This window comes from Tamandua tetradactyla, chromosome 25, assembly GCF_023851605.1.
Source record: "Tamandua tetradactyla isolate mTamTet1 chromosome 25, mTamTet1.pri, whole genome shotgun sequence".
NCBI classification, from domain to species: Eukaryota; Metazoa; Chordata; class Mammalia; order Pilosa; family Myrmecophagidae; genus Tamandua; species Tamandua tetradactyla.
In genome coordinates, this window is record NC_135351.1 from 8,083,186 (window position 1) to 8,098,137 (window position 14,952).

Sequence of the window (14,952 nt, forward strand, 5' to 3'; positions counted from 1 at the left end):
TCAACAAAGAACCTTTTCAGCTCTGCCATTTTTAGTGCCAGGTGAAGATTGACCGTCTCACACTTTCTCAAAAGAGGAAGGCTTGTTCATGTGGTTTTTTTCACTCACAGGCCATCAGAGGTAGGGGACCAGAGTGGTACAAAGAGGCCATCCAGTTCTCAGGATCTAGCTGGTGTTTTTCAGTGTAAGCTTCTCCTGAATTGGCAGATGGGGAGGAAGATTAATTTTTAAGTACGGTAAGAAACCAGACCAGGGAGGAGAGCGGCAAGGGTCAGGGAGACCCTGGAGAAGAATGCTGAGGTTTTCTTGGGGATTACTTTGTAACCCCAATTATGACTTCTTCCCTTCCTCCCTACATTCCTTGCTTCCCTTCTATTTTTCCAAACACTCCCCCTTCTCACTTTCTTTGCATCCCCTGGTCACCTCTAATCTAGTTTATATTATTGCAAATTTGGTATTTCTAATCATCTGTTATAAATGACATCACACAACATTTGTTCTGTGCGCTTTGCTTATTTCACTAAGTGCGATGTTTCCAAGGTTCTTCCATGCTGCAGCAAGTCTCATAACTTAATTCTTTCTTATGGCCAAATAATATTCCATTATATGGATATATACCACATTTTGTTTATATATTGGGTTCCTTCCACCTTTTGGCTATTATAAATAATGCTGCCGTGGATATTGATATGCAAGTATCTGTATTAGACCCTGTTTTCACTCTCTTTGTATATATACCTAGGAGTAGAATTTCCAAGACATATGGTAATTCTTTATTTAATTCTTTGAGGAACTGCCATATTGCCTTCCATGATGGCTATACCCATTTTCATTCCTCATTGTGACTTTTTAAGCGACACTCTTATTCCCATGGCATCTCATTCTTTTCGAAGTATGTCTGATGTCCTGATATTGAGGCTACAATACTGCAATGAGAGGTAGATTAGGAAAAGATATCCAGGCAACATGGCTCTGTCACTAACTAGCTGTGTGGCCTTGGCAAGTCACTTAGCCTCCCTGAGCCTGCTTCCCACCTGTAAGGTCAGAGGATTGAACCATGTGATTCTTGCAGTCCCTTCCTTTGTCACGCGTCTGGTTCCCAGTCGCAGGCCTTGAAGTCCACTCAGCAGTCCCTCTGTCCTAGAGAAGAGGAGGGGATTTAATAGGAATGTCAGAAAGGGTTTGGATTATGAATCTGTTTATTACAACAATTATGATTATTTCCAAGTTTCATTATCAACTGCATTTCTTAGGAGCAGTTTCTGCTTTTGGAATATATGAGTACTTTTTAGTTTTCCCTAGCTTTGTGTGAATATTTTCGCTAGGGTGGGGGTACCATATCTCCTTGCTAGCATTGACAGGTTTGAGATTAAGAAGCAAGGAGAGGAAGCAAGGAAAGGAAAACAATGGCCCAAATGCAATTTTGTTTGAGTTATTTTGCTGTATTCCTCAAGCACAGTTAGTAAGGATGGAGCTGTTAATACAATTAGCCACTCTTGCCAGGAAAGCCTTCACTTCTACCCATTCCAAGCAGCAAAGTCGACTCCAGGCCTACCTGCCTTCCTGCCTCTTTCTACCCTCCCTCCCTCCTTGCCAGGGGCCAGCGCCTTCTTTGCCTTTGTATCTTCGGCATTGTCTGGCCCATAGCAGGCCATCAGAATATATTTGTTGACTGCATTCATCTATAGACAAGGCCAAGAATATGAGAAGGAATGCGCAGAATTAAAACTAGAATTTAAAATAATCAATCATGTTCTCAAAATACAATGAAAGTTAACATTATAAACCAGGAAAGAAAGAACACGAAGTTACGTCCCGGCCTGGACCTGAGAGGTATGTTCCCTGCATAAATAGTGGACCAGTGTCTACCAAAAAACTTCTGGTAATTGACTGATTAGCTATGATTCTATACCATCATGGAAAATATATAACTTATTTTTAGCAGACTCACCCAAATCACTGCTTTCTTCATTCAGAAAGTTAGAGAAGCGAGTGCCTTACAAGTTCAGCACCAGGCTTTAAATTCAGCAGAACACAAAGAATCTAAATAAAGCATGACGGCCACATATTAAAGTGTCAAGGGCAAGATGACTGGACTTCTGTGCAAGTAAAATTCTAGCAAGTACATTAATTTCCATAGAATCTCCACTGAATGATACCAACACACACCCAGAGACTCAAACAACTTTCTAGAGTCACCTCTTTTCTTCAACTCCTGTCGTTAGAGTATAACCCAATGGTTAAGGGCATGAACTTGAGAGGCAGACAACCTGGGTTCAGATCATATCTCTCTGTGCCTCAATTTCCTGATCTGTAAAATGGTGCTAACAATACCTTCTGCTGTAATCGGAGGTGAGAATTATATGATTTAATATCTGTAAAGTGTCAGACAAACCACATTCTGGTCTCTATGGCAATTTTGTTTCTTACTGTAAGCAACTATACTCTTGTTTGGATTCTACATATTCTGAGAGACCCAGAATAATTTCAGAAAAGTTCCCTTCAGGAGAGCTGATAAAGTCACATATCCCAAACCAGGGTAAATTCACCAAGTTGAATACCACCATGAGATATCTCTGAGCAGCCAGCCAGTCTCTTCTTCCAGCCAACTAACACCAAGGCCTCTCTCAAACTTCAGAAGCAGCACTGGCTTCCTAAGTGCAACTCTCCATTAACTGCTCCCACTTGCTGGCAAGAATAAGAGTTTCCCCCAGAACTCCCTGCAGCCTGAGCTTCTAGTCTGATGACATCAAGCTCCCCTGGGGCAGCTTATTCCACTCCCTGCCTCCACCACTTTGTGTCCCCCTCCAATGGACTGGGATTTACCCAGGTGGGAGGGAATTGGCAAAGGAGGAAACTGGGGTCCTTTGGACCTGAAGGTCTGCAGATGAGTGTCTTTTTTGGTTTCTTTTTAAGGAGCCCCAGAGCTCCTTAACTTCCTTCATGATGTTTCCTTTTCTTCTCTTTCACCCTCTCCTTTACTCCTCTCTCTCTACCCTTCAAAGAATACAAATCCCAAAAGCTGGATTATTATTTTTTACCCAGCTCTCTTCATTTGAGATATATCATTCAAGTCAACTATCCTTTCTTATTTTCCTTAAAGTATTTTAATTATATGGAAATATTATTTCTCTTTCACTGAATAAAAATGGCTGGGAGCAAGAGCTCTGTAGTGTGAGGGCTCTACTTCCACTGTCCAGGGCAAAACCCGGCAGTTAGCAGGCCCCTAGCAAATAGAGGTTGAACAAACTGAACACATAAACAACCTCATCCTGCATATTTACAGTGTTGTGGGGTAACAGTCAAGGCTGGGACTTAGGAGCCCCTCATTGTTCTATCTTGACAGTCTTATTACAAAATGTCTTGACAAAATCCGCGACACACAGCATGCCCCAATTTGTCAGAGGGTTAATTTCTGTAATTACAACAGCTCCTAAGTCTCCTTGAATTAATGAGTCTTGCAAAGTTATGGCTGATGTGATAAAGTGTGTAGTTAACATCTGTTTGTTCTGTATCTATATAGTGCCTATATCTCTCAGCCACGCTATTCATATAATTTAAAGAACATTTCTTTGGGTACCGTGTTTTTCTCTGTGTCTTCGGCATGAAAATAGATCGTTCATCTCCAGAGTCCTCCTAGTAGCTTGAATCATTTATTCTTTTAAACTTTTACCGAACCAAAGTTTCTATCCCCAGTTCGAATTGTTTAGAAGATATGAGATAGGGGAGAGCAACTCCAGAGATGTTGCAGCCAGCTTCTGGCAGCCCCAGAGTTCACCTGCTGACTGGCTGGCTGTCCCAGCAACGTCATACCGTGTACCTGCACAGCTCATGCTACCTGGTTCCACACTGCAGACAACTTCCCTCTTTTTTTTTCGATTCTTGTGTCCTCTACAAGGCATAACACAATTCTCTGAACATAGATATTTTAATGAATCTCTAATGCTTTTGCAACGTGAACATCTCTTGAAGGTGATAATAAAAAGAGAACAGAGCATTAGCTAGGACCCATTCACAATGCACTGCCAGGTGTTGTGCACTGAATGCTTTAACACACATGGTCTCATTTAAACCTAATGGCAACTCCATAAATTAAATATTATTATTATTACCATTTTCTAAGTGGGATAACTGAGACTTAGAGAATAGAAGTCACTTGCCCAAAGTGACACAAGTAATAAATGACATAGATGAGATTTAAACCCTGTCTGATTGTAGAACCTGTGCTTTTATCCCCTGGACTGACAGGGATCCACAGAACAAGTTCAGGTGACAGGGACTAGGGTTGCTAATGAGATGAAAGCAACAACTGTTGGTGAGTGAGGATGCGGAGCATCAGTCTCGTTGCCTTTTAGTAAAAAGACGCCCCCACCCCTTTTACTGAAAAGGGGCTTCTTTGATTTCCCAAAAGTATTTGGACCATTGAGAAAAGTAGTGTCATAACTATTTAACTGTCTACTAAATAAGAGAATGGTCCTCATGTTGAACCTACTCCTTCTTCCTTCCCTGCTAAGATCCTTGCAATCCAGGGTCAGAGGCCCAGCCTGATAGGATTCGCTGAGCAAGGGTGGGGGGTGGCATGTGGAATAGCAGTAGACTGAGGGGCAGGACCTGAATCTTCAGAGTTAAATGATATTTATCTTGGTACTGATCTCAAAATAGGGCATATGTCTAAGTAGACTGCTCCCATGGTAGAGGCTCGTGTTCACCTGGAGAGGGAATGTGCCATCATGGAAAGGACATAACAGATCTGAATTAACATTCTTACTGGTTTTGGGAGCTGGAACAAATCACTTATCCTCTGCAGGTGCCTCAGTTACTTTACCAGTAAGAAGTAAGGTTAATAGGCTTTTGATTAAAGCTGACAGATTGAATGCAGGCATTAACCTCAGTTCCCTCTCAAAATGCTGTTGTGTTAGCAGTAAAGAGTTTTTTTTTTTAGGCATAAATTAATCAAGGACTAAGTAAATGGGAAAGGAGACATCAGCAACATAATATTGGAAGCTAAAAAGTAAATGGAGATGTGGTAGCTATCTTAGGAGACCCAAGAAAGGTGAAATCCAAGTTGGCAATGGGGGATGTTGAAAAGCAACTCAATCTAAACTATAGAACCCTAAAAGATTCAGGAATTAATAGTGCCAGTTTCCTCTGGAAATAGGGCTAAAGATGAGGCTAAGACCAAGACTGTCTGTTGAAAGTCTGTCTGAGAAGGAGAATCACAGATTTCCTTTCCAAGTCTGTGCGGGAAGTTGACCACCTAGCCCAATGCACTGCACACCTTCATCTTGGTAGAGGTCTGGAGATTTATCATCTAGAGAGGATGAGAGGATCTCTGGCTTTTGGGGACACCTGAGGTGAAGGGGGATGAAGTGAAAGTTAACTGGTGGTTGAAATCTGTCTTATTCTACCAGGCTGCCATAACAAATATCACACGGGGGGTTGGCTTAAACAATGGGCTCGTGGTTTTGAGGCTAGAAGTCGAAAATCAAGGCATCAGCAAGGTGACACTTTCTCCCCAAAGTCTGACACTTGGCTAGTGTCCCTACCTTGTATCACATGGTGACGTCCTTTCCTTTCTCTTCCGGGTTCTACTGACTTCCAGCTTTTGGCTCCTCCCTGAGGCTTTCTCCCCTGCTGTGTCTGAATTTCTTCTGCTTATAAAGGACTCTGATAATCTGCAGAAAGAACCAAACTCATTCAGTTGGTCCACACCTTGGCTAAAACTGACAGCTTTAAGAGGTCCTATTTACAGTGGATTCATACCCACAGGAATGATTTTTAAAAGTCAGACAATGTCTGAATTGGGATACGTAACTCAACATACCACAGGATCCCATCCTTCCCCTACTTGCCTCCCTGGAGCCAGGTAGCTGGATTTATACACTCCCACCCTCTAAGCAGTTTATGAGAAAAGACTCCTACCCTCTAAGCAGTTTATGAGAAAAGAACTAAGTATACTGACTCCAGTGGTTCCCCAAGAAACCAGCATCTGGATTACTCTTCCGTAAACACCAGTCACCAATCCCTAGCCTTCATGTGCATATGTGTGCAAAACATGTAGGGCAGAAGCAGCCCACTCTTAAATGTGAGCGCATATTCAGGAAACATCAGGCATCTGTAAAGATAGCAAAACAAACCAAAGCAAACAATAAAAGCAGCTTGAAGGCATCAGACTGTGGAAGGAGAAGGAAAGAAATCTTGTCATCAACATCCTCAGAGAAGGAAGTGAAGATATTGGTTGCATTTGGTAACAAAACCAAGATCCAGTTGAAAAATGAAATATTCCAAGGACAAAAAAAAAGAGCTCTTGAGTATTAGAAATGTGACAGCAGAAAAGTAAAAATCAATTGAAGGGATGAAAAGTTGAGGAAATCGCCTAAAAAGAGGAATAAAATGAAAAAGAGAAATTTTAGAGAAAACATAAGTAAAGCCCAGTACAGGATAATCCAGATAAGAAGAGTTCCAGAGAGATCAGAGAAAATGTAGAAGAGGAACTCTACAAAGAAACAATTAAATAAAGTTTCTCCAAACTGAAGGATATGAGTTTCCAAATTAAAAGGACTCACCGAGTACCCAGTGTAATAACTGAAAATAGAGCCATGCCAAGAGACTCTCAATGCTGTACCAAATGAAGGAAACAAGATCCCAGAAGCTGAGAGAGGGAAAGAAAGTATAGATCGGAATACACTATCAGACATCTTAGCAGTAGCCCTAGAAACCAGACAAGCAATGCCATCCAAAGCTTGAATAAAAACAATCTTCAACCTAGAATCTGATGCTCAGCTAAATTACCAGTCAAACCTGAAGGTAGAAGAATGATACTTCCAGACATTTAAGACCGCTGGAGGGTGTGTCCCACCAAAGTGAGATGTAAACCAAGGCCAGCTCCACGAAATATGATATCAGCACGATGTTGTGAAGGATGCTCCCATGACAGCAGATATGCAGTGATCAGCCAGAGGGCAATCAGTCCAGGTTGGAGCAGGTCAGAAGCTCCAAGAGAGACACCTTCAGGAAGACGAAATTAATTGAATACCTGATAATCATCATCACCACTTATATTTATTGAGTGTTCACTTTGGTCAGACACAACTCTAAACCCACATGTATGAACTCATTAAATCCTAATAAGTAGCTTTGTTCGGTAGATAAGCACTATTATCTTTGTTTTACAAATGAAGAAATTGAGGCACTTAAGTAATCTGCCCAAAGACACACATCTAATAAATGAACAAACTGAGATTTGAACTCAGGTAGTTTGGCTGCCAAGTGCATACACATGATAATCACACCCCATTTCCACCTCCTTTACAACAGGAGAAGTACATAAAAGTACTGCCTAAGGTCGTAGAAAATGGAGCTCATGAAAAGTTGGCACACTTATTAAAGCTAGAAACAACACAAATTTGAAAGCAAAGGAGAAGGACTCATGTTACTAAGAGGCTCAGTAGGGAATGTGTTTACATAACCTAATCGTGGTCTAACAAAGCCATAACATGAAGCTGTTGGGAAGATGGCAGGATATAAGTGTGCATGGACTTCGGGGTTAGGGGAGAGACAAGGAAGAAAGAGAGCTAAGAGCTTATATATTAGCAGAAAGCTAAAATATAATGCCTAAAACCAAAAAAAAAGGAAGAAAAGAATGTAGGGGGGGGAAAGACAAGTATCTTATCTAAAGATATAGAAATAAATACCCAAAATATCAACACAAGAGTTGAAAATGGATTGCCTCTGGAGAATCGACAGTGGCAGAGTCAGGGTTGGGGGTTGCCCTCTTCCTTAGTAAACCTTACAGAACTATCTGACTCTTCAAGTACGTACAAATATAACTTTGGTAAAAATAGAAAATACCTTTTAGAAAGGATTAAATACCTTGCAGTACTGGTATGAAATAAATGTTTCATCTTCCTGGAAACTCTGTAAATGCTAGTTTTCCTCCTTCCTTTTTCTTTTAGGGACACGTTCCGATCACGTAAAGAAATCGAAGATTGACACTGTGCCATATTGACCCACCATTTGCCTCTCTCGAATTTGCCCAGTTACCCCTTAGCCTTTCACTTCATAATCAATAACTCCCAGCCAAGGAAAGAAAAGTAGAGAATCTGTTGACAGAGCCCTTTGATGAGTACTTGTTCACATCTGTGGGCTTTTTGGGAGCCTGAACTGAGGCTCAGCAGATGGCCAGCCTAGGGTGGAACTAACATGGTTGGAGAGAAGCCTCCAGCTTTGATGGGAAGGACACTGAAAGCAACTGATTGCGTCTTGGGGAACAAGCAGCCAGTGCATTTCCTGGCTGGTGATAATGGAAAAGCTTCCCGCCAGACAGTCTATAAGGAAATGATCGTGTCAAAGATCCTGACTGTTTTAGTTAAGGCATCTCAAACTAGGGCAAGAGGCCAGTATCTTGGAAGGCAGAGAGTTTGGGGTTTGGGGGTGTATAAAGGGAAGAGAGAGAGAGAGAGAGGAAAAGAGAGACAGAATGTGCATATTTATAAAGCTTACCATATGCCTGTTGTTCAATGCAATATGCCATTTTATTTTTATCTCTTCAAAGAGAGAGAAAGCCTATTAGCAAATCATCATATGTGTGTATATATATCAAATGTTTCTGTATCGGTTAAAAAATGCTTTTTCCTTCTGGCAGCACCTCAGGTATTAATAAACCTGAACCCTCTTATGAGAGGATCTCTCATCTTATTATTTTACAGTAGTTCTTATTATAGAGTAATTATGATTTTTATTTAAAAAAAAAGAGTATATTGGCTTACTGTACTCTTCTGCTCAGGCATCTAAGTGACCTTTTAGATGCTATCCACACACCTCCAAAAAATTGAAGAAAAGATCCTTTACTAATTCAAATCCACTGATACTTACTGAGTATTTACTATATGGAAAGCATTGGACTGGCTGTAGTAGATACAGAGGTGAGTAAGGCCAGCTTACTTAGTAATTCACAATTTTGGGGGAGAGGAGAATAATGAGAACTAAGTAACAGCAATACAAGACTGACAACAACAGCACATGAGAGGGACATACTGTCTCCCTCCATGGATGCAGAGGAGATGGTATTTCATTTCAGGGATCAAGAAGAGATGGAATATAAGCTGAATCTTAGGAATGTGCTCTGTTTTAATTATAAGATAAACTCATCTCTGGCCTCTTTCCATTCCTTCACTCATTCATTCATATCACCATTCAACAAATCTGAGTGCCTGCTGTGTACCAGGTGCCCCTCTGGGTGCTGGGGATTCATAGTGAACAAAACAGGGCTCCTGTATGGAGTGTACAGATCAGCCAGAGCCCCTAGAAGAGTCGAGGAAGGTAGGGCTGCCTTTCCTTTGTTCTGACTCTCACTTATGCTTTCCATGACCATTCAGAAGTCTGCTCCTTAATGCCTGTGGGACATTAGTCTTTGGTGTGATATTAGCCTTTGGCAAGGCTGGACAGTTCTTGCCAGTCTTGGGGTTTGGCTGAAATGGGTTCTGTATGTACATTCCAGCATCAGTGGAGCACAAGTTCTCCAGTGCATTCCCAAAGGTACCAGCCCATCAGGTGGTAGAAACTCTGGCCCTCTGAGTCTGCACTAAGGCCCTCAGGCCTTCGGGGAGTGGTGGCAAGCAGCAGGCCATGGATGAGAGCCAGGCTTGGACCCCCGCAGGGTCTGCCTTGGGCTCTCCCATCCTTCCCTGGCCCGCCCGACCCATCCCCTCCATCCTGTTTCCTTCAGGCAGAGTATGGTGCCAGCTGACACCGTCCCAGTCTCTACTGCACTGTGAGCCAATCACAGTTTTAGAGAGATTAAATCAGAATCTTTAAATGTTTTCCCAGAGATGATTTTTAAAATATTTATCCCTAAAAGAACAATGTTGTCAGACAGATACATCCTTTGTGAATAATAGCCCAGACTGCTTTAGTTGCTCCTAGGGTTAGGGTACTGCCTTTCTCCATACTATTAGTAGGATATTTGGTAAGGCTAAGGAGCTTTTGAGACCAAAAGACCCAAAACTTTGCAAGGGTGGCATTTCTGGCATTATAAAGATTGCAGAAGATATTAAATGAGAAATTAAAGCTTTGCTGTACCTCCTGATGTTGGAAACACTTACTGCTGTGCTCATAAGGCCAGTCTGTGAGGACATTGCAGCTTCCATCCTTTCAGTACATGCTGCTCTTCTCTCCCTGTGTTGCTCCAGGTAACACTGGCTTCCTAAGCCCAGGAAACCCGAACCCAGGAACCCACCATGTTATCTGAGAAAGCTCTTTCCTTAACATTAGATCCTTAACATAATAATCCTTCTGACTACATAGTTTTTCATTGATGTTTGTATATAGGAGCCCACTTGTCACCACACCAAACTAAGCTGTCTTAGTTTCTTATGGCTGCTAATACAAATTCCGACAAACTTTGTGGCTTAAAATGACATACATGTATTATCTTAAGAGTTTTGGAGGTCAGCAGTCCAAAATCGGTTTCACTTGGCTATAAAATCAGGGTGTCAGCAGGCCACATTCCAGAGGCTCTAAGGAAGAACCCATTTCCTTGCCTTTTTCAGCTTAAGAGGCTGCCTGCCTTCCTTGGCATGTGGCCCCTTCTCACATCACTCTGACTTCTGCTCCCAGCATCCCAGCATCCCAGCTACTTCTTTGACCCCTGCCTCCATTTTATAAAGATTACATTAGGTCCTACCAGAAATCCAGAACATTCCATCTCAAGATCCTTAACTGAATGACATTTCCACAGTCTCTTTTGTCATGTAAAGCACCATATTCACAGGTTTCAGGAATTAGAATGTGGACAACTTTGAGGAAGAAGGTGGGGGCATTATTTTGCCAACCTCAGAAGCTAATTAAAATTTTTTTTAAATCTGCAGGTTGTTTCTTTCCTCTTTCTCCATTGCTAAAGTATTTATGTACCAAGTTTTCAAAATGCATTACTTACTTCCTGGTCAATGTCCATTAGTTCCTTAAAATAATTACGAAGCAACTGAGTTATCTTGGCAGTGGTCGTGAATTACCATTCTGAAAACTGACTTTAAATCCAGGGGCACTGTATAAAATCCTAGGCTGTATATAATCCTAGGGCATTGTTAGCCTTCTAGTAAAACTAAGATCTCAATTTTTCTTAGAAACTCTCCCTGTGCCTCCAAATACCAAGGTGAAAGGCAAGGAAGAGGGTAGTCCCTTTATCATAGCTCCCGCCATAGTTGTCCCTATTATGTGGTGGTTGTGGATTCTGCCTCCTACAGATAGAAGTAAGCTGAGTGAATAATGTCTGAAGCTTGAGTGCTCAGTCTACTCCTGCTTACGTTCTAATTCTTGCCCAGGGTAGTGATGTTTTGAACAAACACTAGGCCAGTAGTATGTTTTCTTGAAAACCTTGTTCTCTGACACAGCTGTTTTAAGCCCCCTTGCTGTGTATGCCAATGGAAATGTAAACCCTGTGCCTGGGTATCCATGTTGGAGCATCTTGATAGCCCACCCAATGCCCCATGATTGGCTTTTGACAGAGACTTTAATAATATGATCTAAAGTAAAAGACCTGAGAATTCAATGGTTATCTCATGTATATTTTTAAAAATACAGACCAAGAAGTACCCTTTATCATTGTTCAGATGCCAGCTTCCTCTCAGCTTGGAAACCTGATCCCTGTATTTTTTAAGATAGTCCCTTCACCTAAAGGAAGACCCAGGAACCTAAATCCCTCTGGCTGAATACAGATTAAGGGCCACTTGGTACAATGAAAGCATCTTTTACACTTGGCTGCCACAAAGAGATTGCCCAATCAAACTTGGAACAGGAAATGGCATGGAAGATAAGATGTGGGAGCCACTGAAAATATTTGCCCTCCTATCATAGGTTTGCTGATGTCGACATGCTGTGGGATCTGAATTTTCTACCTTTATGATACGGGAAGGTGGTGACTGTGAAACTGGTCTTGGCTGGCTGTTCTACTTTAGCATCTTCTCTGCCCCTTCAAAGGGGCCTTACCTTGTTAGTGGTCTACTGGGAGTTACATGCATTTAGCTACACGAAGCCTGAATTGCAGTAATGGTTTTTAAGAGCAGAGAAAGGAAGCAGAGAATCATTTTCAAAACTTGATATTCAGAAGAATAACTCTCGGTTTCCAATAAAAGTTTATATTGTTCATAAAGGAGCAGTGTAGAGTCGTGGTTAGGAGGGTGGGCTCAGAGGCAGATTGCCTGGGTGCAGAGCTTGGCTCCACCACTGATGAGCTTTGTGACCTTAGCCAAGTTAGCTTCTGAGTGCCTGAGTTTGCACGTCTGTGAAATGGGTAATAATAATAATAGTGTCAGCCTCACTATTGAGCTGTTGTGAAGATTAAATAAACTAACCCATAAAAGCACTCAGAAGGGTGCCTGGCCAGAGTGAGTGCTCAGTAAATGTTTGTGGTTCCTGTTGGTAATAAGTTATTGTTGTTGTTATTCTGCAGAGAATAGCTTGGAATCATTAACCCATTTTACAGAGAGTTTCATCCAAATAGTTAAAAGGAAATTTTTAAAATGTATTTTCTTCAAGGGTGTGAGCATGGAGCTGTTCAAATATCATTCTGGGATACCTGGTGGTCACGAGTTCCAGCAGTGCCCAGGAGTTACGTACTCATACATTTGCTTCTTGAAGGAACAGATGCTGCTCAGCGTTTCATTGTCCTGGCCATAGGGGAGTGACGTTTTCTCACCTCAAGGGAATTGACCAAGAATTTCCCATTAAAGAACTAAGTGTTTCTGGAATGGGATATACTGTTTGCAGAATTTAAGACCGGAATTTCTGTCATAGAAATTCTCAAGCAAATGAATTTCCTAAAAGAAGAAATTAAGCATTTTTCCCCCTCAGGAAAAACACAAGTTATTGGGTCATTCTTAATTGATGAGAAATTGCTTAATCATCCTTTCCACGGACTCTGATAACTTAATATTTTGCTTATGCTCATATCCGGTTTTAGACTTCGATTATTTTTTTATTTGAATGATTACCTCCCAAGCTGTGGAATTGCTTGACCCTGCCACACCTCATTGCATTTCACCATTGTCCCCTCTGAGACTTTGCAACATATTTGGAGACTTCTATGCAGATTGTCCATGTCTGGACCACAGTTGTTTCTTTACCATGATCCTTCTTGACATTATCTGGTATGATAAGCAACATGGAAGATTTTTTTTAATTGCACGTGACCTGTCACAACTGGTGCAGTAGCTTAGGCCCTGGCTGTCCCCAGCTTTTCTCCACTTGTTCACATGGTTCATTATGTATTTATCAAATGTTATCACTGAGATCTTTGAGATCATCTAATCCTACTTTCTCCTTTTACTTTCAAGAATATTAAGCCTAGAGAGCCAAGATTTGTCCAGCCCTACCCAGCCAGTTAGTGTCAGAGTTAGGGCTGGACTTTGATTCATTTGGCAACTAGATGGAGGGGGACAAGAGCAAATGAAAAGTCCCTTCCACCATGTAAGGAACTAAAGGTTGAGTGTGGTGACATTCAGAGTCACAGATATTTACAGAATTGACTTCTAATTTTCAGCCCTACTCGTCCTCCTACACTGTCTGGGTGACAGATGCTGATTCAACTTCTTGTCCATCCACTGAACAACTTGATTTTTATGTCTATTGTTCCATTTATCTATTCGTTTATTCTTCTATCTGTGAGTCATTCATCAAAAATCATTTATAAATGCCTGAGCTCTGCTGGTCACGAGTCACATCGGTGCTGTATACTAGAGGAAAGACCATGAGTCTAGTTGAAGGCAACAGGCATATAAAGAAGAAAGTACAAGAAAGTGTTAAAGGAATTGTGACATAATTATGACAAAGGCACAGCAAAGGCAGTTTCATCCCTGCCAAATCCTTCTAGGGTTTTCACAGCCAATAAGAGTGAACTTTAAAACATGCCTTCTCAGGGGCATTTGCATTTTAAAATAGGTTGAAAATCTTTCTCTCCTATCTTCCTCTCTTTTATAGCAAAAAGGAAAGGAAAAATAGATTTCATTGTTTTGCTGACATTTTCCTCTTGGGCTCATCTTTGACATGGGTCCAGGCCACTGTAATTTTTATAAGCTTCTGACCATGTGTTTTTCCATCTGAACATAACTTTTAAATCCGCAAAGTTTTTTACGGTCTTCTTTTTGCCTCTGTCAGCTCTTTTATTACAGACAGTACCTTTCATTTGTCATATTTTTCCATCCTTACAGTGTGTTTTGTACAGTATTATTATTGTATTGCCCGTTCCATATGCATATTTTTACTTAAGTTTTGCAGGGACTTCCCTGTGAATAATGGAATCCAATTTATGAAATCTGACAGTCATTCTCATAACACCTTAATACAGTCCTGACACATACGCACTCAAACAGCAGTGAAAGGAGAAGCCCATACTGCCAGTTTCCAGGGCTTCATGTTGTCACTTGTATTTGGTGACAGAGGCTGGCAGCAGCTTCCCCTGATTCTTCTCAGGACAGAGCCGTACGGGGAAATGTTGCTAGCATTTACTATTTGAATGACCTCAGGGAAAGGTGTATCTAGAGTAATTCACAGGTGTATAAAGATGCACCATTTACTTCCAGTTATTTCTCAAAACTGCAATTGGCTAAGAAAGTGATGCTAAGTAGTCATTTTTCAGGTTCAGAGGTCAGACTGCCTGGGGATGCTACCACTTGCTGGCCATGGGTGAATTGAGCAGGTTGTAACCTTTTTGTGCCTCAATTTACTTCCTTATAAAATAGGCATAGTTTAGGAGGACTAGTGGGAAGATGGCAGAGTAGGGTATGCTGGATTCACTCCTGCTCTGTAGGACAAGGTAGGGGATGAGAAAAAATGACTGAAACTGCAAATCCTGGGTGTGAGTGATTGAAGAGAGTCTTCAGTATTTCATAGGGAGGAGAGAGGCGGGGAGATTGAGATGGAAAAATCAGGGTGGTCTGTTCAGCTGTGAGCCCCACT

The 14,952-nt window shown here is 41.4% G+C and overlaps 1 protein-coding gene across 6 annotated transcripts in view; it reads left to right on the forward strand.

The window, feature by feature from the left end:
* FARS2 (phenylalanyl-tRNA synthetase 2, mitochondrial) overlaps nucleotides 1–14,952 on the forward strand; it is a 611,740-nt gene that overhangs the window by 430,113 nt on the left and 166,675 nt on the right. The window lies entirely within an intron of this gene.